The sequence below is a fragment of the Diadema antillarum genome, unplaced genomic scaffold (genome assembly GCF_040938485.1).
Source record: "Diadema antillarum isolate AM-2024a unplaced genomic scaffold, OU_Dant_1.0 seq00000130_RagTag, whole genome shotgun sequence".
In the NCBI taxonomy this organism is placed as follows: domain Eukaryota; kingdom Metazoa; phylum Echinodermata; class Echinoidea; order Diadematoida; family Diadematidae; genus Diadema; species Diadema antillarum.
In genome coordinates, this window is record NW_027271208.1 from 304,436 (window position 1) to 311,430 (window position 6,995).

Genomic DNA, 6,995 nt, shown 5'->3' on the forward strand with positions numbered 1-6,995 from the left:
AAATATTGGCATGAATGTGACTAATTTATGTTGCACAAGACGTTATAATGATTGATTTACCGTCTCATTTTCTTATATGCATTCATTCGTGAATTTGGGTGCGTATGGTGCTGGTATATTGCTTTGGTTGAAGTATAGAACATTCAGCGCATACTTATAATACAGTGTACAGTATCATGCGTGCAATACATAGCTCAAGGTCATCTGAAGGTGACTGACATCTGCCCCCTCGTCGGGACTTTGGTCGCAGATTTTCGGAGACTTACCTCATCTTTAGCATTCGACAGACGTTTGTATCGTCCCTGGAACTTGCTCTGTGCGGTACCCATAGTGATTGTGATCGAAAAAGCAACAAAATTCGCCAAGAATGACTGAAAATTCTCAGAGAGATAGAGAAGAACTACGTTATCTGACAAGTCAGAAAATATAGTGTTGAGAAATCGCGTTGACAACATGGACCCTAGTTACGCGCGATGGAAGTATCGCGCATCAGGCGTAAAAACTTATGTTTACGCGCGCATTGGCGTTAGGCGCAGCAAGGTATTATTAACGAACAAAGGGAAGTGCGTCAGAAAATATAGTGTTGAGGAATCGCGTTGACAACATGGACCTTAGTTACGCGCGATGGAAGTATCGCGCATCAGGCGTAAAAACTTATGTTTACGCGCGCATTGGCGTTAGGCGCAGCAAGGTATTATTAACGAACAAAGGGAAGTGCGTACGTCATGCAGATTTATAGACGGCACTGGCAGATAGCAGTAAAGGATGCCCCACATAATTTTCAGTCTACAAGAGAGGTTTTACGGGGAAATTCAGGAACAAACAAACAAACAAATAAACAGGATAATTCACGTAGACCATGTAATATACCAGAAACAAAGGTAACTTGAAATGTGCTTGGCTACACGGTACTCACCAGTAACCAAGATAGATTGCCTGGAGAAAAAAAAAAGAATATTTTCAAGAATCTGTTATTATCATTCAGTTCATTCTTTTTCCCCCGTATACCTATACGTAACTCTGTTCAAAAATACAATCCGACACGAAGTCTACGTTCATCATCAGATGCATTGTTACTCCAAACACTCAGAGTAAAACATGGATGGGGTGATAGTGATTTCTCCGTTATGGGACCAAAATTGTGGAATCAGTTATACCTATACAGTTAAGGCAACTGTCATAATTATACAGACATTCAAATGCAAACCTAAAACGTATCTATTCCTCTCACATTGAAGACTATAATTGCTGTCATTAATGTTCGGAACAATTGTACTCTTAATTTGGTACATGTTTGTTTGTTGTTTGCCATTTTCTTCTTTGTTGTAATGTTTGAACATGTACAAATTGTATATGCATGTATAATATTATATTATCTATCTTTTCATTTTGAGGCGCCACGAGCACTGAAAAGCGGACCTCTGCGCTATTCAAGTAGCCACTTTTATTGTTTTCATTCTTCTTCTTCTCCTTCTTCTTATAATTATTGTTGTTATTATTATTATCATTATTATTGTTATTATTTTTATTATCATTATTATTATTATCATCATCATCATCATCATCATCAATATCGGCAATTGAAGGAGTTTGCTATAACTCACCAATATTCGAGTAGCTCGGGATCGAAGGTAAAGCAGTACGCCGAAGGAAAACGTGAAATCTTGAATTGTACCAATGATAATGATAATGAATAACATTTATATAGCGCTTAATACTGATGTTTCTAAGCGCATCAAATCGGGGGAAAATGATATATATAACGTAAAAACAAAATACAGCATTATGTACATATTATGATAACGACAGCAACAACAACAACAGCAAAATACCAATGAGTCTCCTTTCTCGAATCTGACAGAGACTTTTTATTCTTGAAATAAAAAAGCCTATCAGACTTTTGATTATAAGTCCATAAATTATCATGAAAGTGTTAAAAAAATACAAATTGACATGCAGTGGAATTTATAAGGATAGCATAAATTGAAAACGGATTCAAATCTCCTGAGCTCTGCGTGTCAGGTCTTACCATTTGAAAGGGCTGTAATATACTACTCTTTGATGTTTCGTATCATAAACCTGTAATTGGAATTTGTAATTTGGTTGAGATGATGTCGGAGAAGAATGAAGGTGGAGATGAAATAAAAAAAAGAAACTCTGTGATGGAGAACTCTCTAAAAAAAATCGAGTGAAAATTTTCACTCTAAAAAGAGTGAATACAAAAAAGAGTGAATTTCGAGTGAAATTGGAGTGAAATTGGAGTGAATTTTGAGTGAAAATGCTCATTTTCACTCATTTTGGAGTGACGTCAGGGATCACTCGAAGATTTTGGAGTGATCCCTGACGTCACTCCAAAATGAGTGAAAATGGACATTTTCACTCAAAATTCACTCCAATTTCACTCGAAATTCACTCTTTTTTGTATTTACTCTTCTAAGGGTGAATATTTTCACTCGATTTTTTTTAGAGAGAAAGTGGTTACTACGTCTAAAAGCTGAAATCGAAGGGGGGAGCATTAGGTTACTTACATATTTTTCAAGCTCTGTGAGATTTAGTCTGAAGAAAAATGATAGTACGTTCTCTTACTGTACACCATTCTAGGTATATTACTTTGGTGACAAGGATTATGTACATACATGATTTGATACTTTCTCTCTTAGAATGTATAAATCTAGATCTTACAAGCCCCCACCCCATGGTCTCGATTTGTGACACAACGAACATCATTTCAGGTTGCAAGGGTTTCTGACTGAATAGGTGTCTTTGTGAACAATACGTCACGATTAGTTTGGAAAGTTTGGTTTGGAGAGTTATAAGGTATACTTATTATCAATATCGTTTTGGTAAAAAAAGACAACTATCGTCGGATTTCATTATTATCATCGTTGTCCAAAAATTTAGCGAAACTCATTTATAAGAGAACTATTAATTTTTTGAAGTTGCACAATATTTTGACCAATTCTCAATTTGGTTTTCGAGAGAAGCATAGTACAACTCATGCGCTTCTATATTTTATTGATAAAGTAGCTCACGCAATTGATAGTCACTCATTTAATTCTTGGACTTCTCCAAGGCCTTCGACACAGTCGATCATGATATTCTACTCCACAAGTTATCACATTACGGAATACGTGGGAAGGCCTTGGAGTGGTTCAAGAGTTATTTAGGAAATAGAAGACAATTTGTTGCAATTAAAGACAATTGTTCGGTAATAAGAGAAGTGAATTTGGCGTTCGACAAGGAAGTTTATTAGGGCCACTATCATTTATTGTTTGTATTAATGATTTTTGTCAGGCATCCGAAGTACTGTCCATTATCCATTTTGCTGACGATACCAGTGGTTTTTTTTTTGCCCACAATGATGTTAATTTTCTTGTTCAAAAAGTCAATACTGAATTACAAAAAGTGAATAATTGGGTAAGAGCCAATAAAATTAATTATCGTTGAATGCCCCAAAAACGAGATATATGATTTTTAGTAACACTGTAAACACTTTGAGTACAGCTATAGTTTTGTATGATTTTCATTTAGAAAGAGTTTCACATTTTATATTCCTTGGAATTTAATATATTGTTGACGACAAACTTTCCTGGAAGTTACATATATATCCAACACAATCTCTCGTAATATAGGTGTTATAAATAGAATGAAATTGTATATCCCACAAAAATCATTACTTATGTTATATTCGTCATTGATATTGCCTTATCTTTATTATGGTGTTTTAGTTTGGGGCAACACTCACCAGAACCTACTGGATAGAGTGTTCTTTCTACAAAAGAAAGCTCTCCGTGTCATCTGCTATTATTTCATACCCTCCCACTCAAATTTGTTATTTGCCGCTAATAAGCTGCTAAAAATTAAATATTTGTATTTATTCAATTTGGGGCAATTTATGTATACGTACAGCAACAACTCAATTCCGTCCGTTTTCGATTCTATGTTTCAAAGAAATCAATCATTCCGTGACTATCCCACTCGACGTTCCAATGAATTTCATTTACCTCTTTTACGAACAATTCTTGCTAAGAACACACTTATTTATACTGGCCTAACGTATTGGAATTTTCTGAATAATGACATAAAAAATGCACCCTGTATGTGTTCATTTAAAAGGAGATTAAAGTCTTTTTTATCGCAATTTTAGGTTCCAACAGAATTGATGAATCAGCCTGTTGGCTCATTTTAATTTCTTTTCGAAGAATTTTAATTATAAATAATATACTGTCTCGTATTTTCTCGTCCCTGTTGTCCTGAGACACTTACATAGTAGATTCGATTTTATTTGTATTACTTCCGCATCTATTTCTCTCTATTTTTCCATACTCCCGTATCCTTTTCACGCATCCCATTATTTTTTCGATATAATTCTGTCGAGGATCACTGGATCTGTTTTGCCTTTCTGTCCTTTGTATTGCCTTCCTATTATGTCAGTCTTGTCTCGTTCTGTCTTGTATTTTAGTCCTCCTATATAAGTTTTGTCGTCGCAGTCTCGTTTAATGTTCATTCGCCTGTGTATGTGTGTCTGTCTGTTACTCTGTCTTCTTAGTGGGCTTCCAGACTTTTTTTCCTGACTTTATTCCCAACCTTTTTGCATCAGTTCATTTTCTATTGACATTCTGTACCTGAAGGGCCCACATTCTACAAGCATTGCATTTTTATTAGGTTCCCTTCATTTTTCGATATTTTGTGTAATGTTATGATATCGTCTATATCACTTCAGTCAATCAATTTTCATTACAACATATTTGTTACCCCAAGGTTCCACAATTATGTTTTCTCTATCTACTTTGTTTTTATTATATGTAACCTTATTCTCTGTTTCCAAAGAAAGTGAAATGTTTATGTTCTTTTCGAAAAATGAAATAAAGTTTGAATTGAATTGAATTGAAAGTCAAATTAATAATTTGATAAATGGTTCAGTTCCTCCGCTCAGAAAGAGGGGTCTAAAATTTGCCCACTTGAATATTCGTAGTTTAATTTCTAAAATTGATGAACTTTGATTACTTCTTAGACATACGTCATTTGATGTTATTGGTTTGAATGAGACATATTTTGATTCCATGATTGATGACTCTGAATTGCATATCGATGATTATGTTTTATTACGTAGAAACCGTACAAGACATGGTGGTGCTTTGGCTGTATATATTTCCAAAAGATTCAACCATAAAATAAGAGATGATATGAATTCATCTACTTCAGAATGCCTTTGGTTTGAATTGCATTATCCAAATAAGCCTTCCATCCTTGTTGGGGAATTTTACAGACCTCCAATTTCTCACGTTGATTTCTTTGACGAATTAGACAAGAATTTGGACTCTGCTCTCATGAGTTGCATTGTATTAGGTGATTTATATGTCACACCGACATGATGTGAATGCCGAAAAGTTATGTTTTATAAAAATATTGTGTACGGACTAAGTCAGATAATTGATACAAGAGTTATAGTTATACAAATACTGCTTCTACTTTAATTGACTTGATATTTGTATCAGACAAAGAACTTTACAGTGAATGGGGAATATTTGAGACTAGCATTAGTGATCATTATTTGGTATATGCTATTCGAGACTTCAGTGCAAAGATCCATCAAAAATCTGAAAATGCAGAATTTCGCTCATTCAAAAATCTTAATGAGGAGGAATTTCACAGTGATTTGAGAAGTGCTCCGTGGCAGGTCATAAAAGATATAGACGACGTTGATGATAAAAGATTAGAAATAAATAAATAAATAAATGCGTGAGATATGTGGTTGACTCTTTTCAATAATGTTATCGACAAGCACATACCTTTGCGCAAAAAGCGGAGAAGAAAACATACATGTCCATGGATATCTGATGAGGTTGTTAAGCTCATGACGGAACGTGATAAAGTTCTCAAAGCTGTTAAAGCTCACAATAGTGATGATCTTTGGAATACCTATGAATATCTAATGAATAAAGTTACTCATCTCATGAGAATAAGAAAAAAAAACAGTATAGTGTATAACACTGACCAAATTTCACAAAATCGTATAACAACAGTAAGAAAATGTGGAAGAGCTTGAGAAAACTTACGCCTAAATCATCACCCATTTCTCCCAATACCATAAAGGTTTATGATACAGAAGTATGAGACAACGCAAATATTGCAGAAGCATTCAAAAATTTTTTCATATCTAATGCTACTAAAATTACAAAAGATCTGCAGAGGAATAATTCTTAAAAATGATATTAGATGAGGACAAAGGTTTTGTTCCATCTCATTCTCAAGTTAACCTAAGTATATGATAACGAGAGATTTTGTATTGAGACAGATCGAACTCCTTGGCATAGATAAAGCAACCGGAGAAGATCACATCAGCTGCAAACTTTTAAAGATGACAAAGAATGTAATTGCAGAATCTCTGGCGATATCATTAACAAATCCCTGTCTACGGGAGTTGTTCCACGTGAATGTAAAAAGGCTCGGGTAGTACCATTATTTAAAGCAGGAGATATTTCTTCGTTGAATAACTACCGCCCCACCTCAATCTTACCAATCGTGAGTAAAATTGTCGAAAGGGCCGTACATCAACAACTGAGCGAATTCATGAATGCGAATGATTTACAACACCCTAATCAATCTGGTTTTAGACCATTTCATTCCACATCAACTGCTCTTGCAAAACTTGTGAATCAGTGGTCATTGAATATAGATAATAATCAAATTTCTGGAGTTGCCTTCATAGATCTTTGGAAGGCATTTGACACTGTAGATCATGACCTACTTTTACATAAATTAAAGTGTATAGGGTGTAGCAAGACGACTGTAGATTGGTTCAAATCCTATTTGAGTGACAGACAGCAAGTGACGCAATTCAAAGGAGCCAAGTCCCACCCTTCAACTATTAAATTAGATGTACCTCAAGGGTCAATTGTTGGTCTCCTTTTATTTTCAATTTATGTCAACAGTCTACTCGAGTGTACTTCAGAAGGTGTTATAGATATGTACCCTGATGATACGACCCTCAC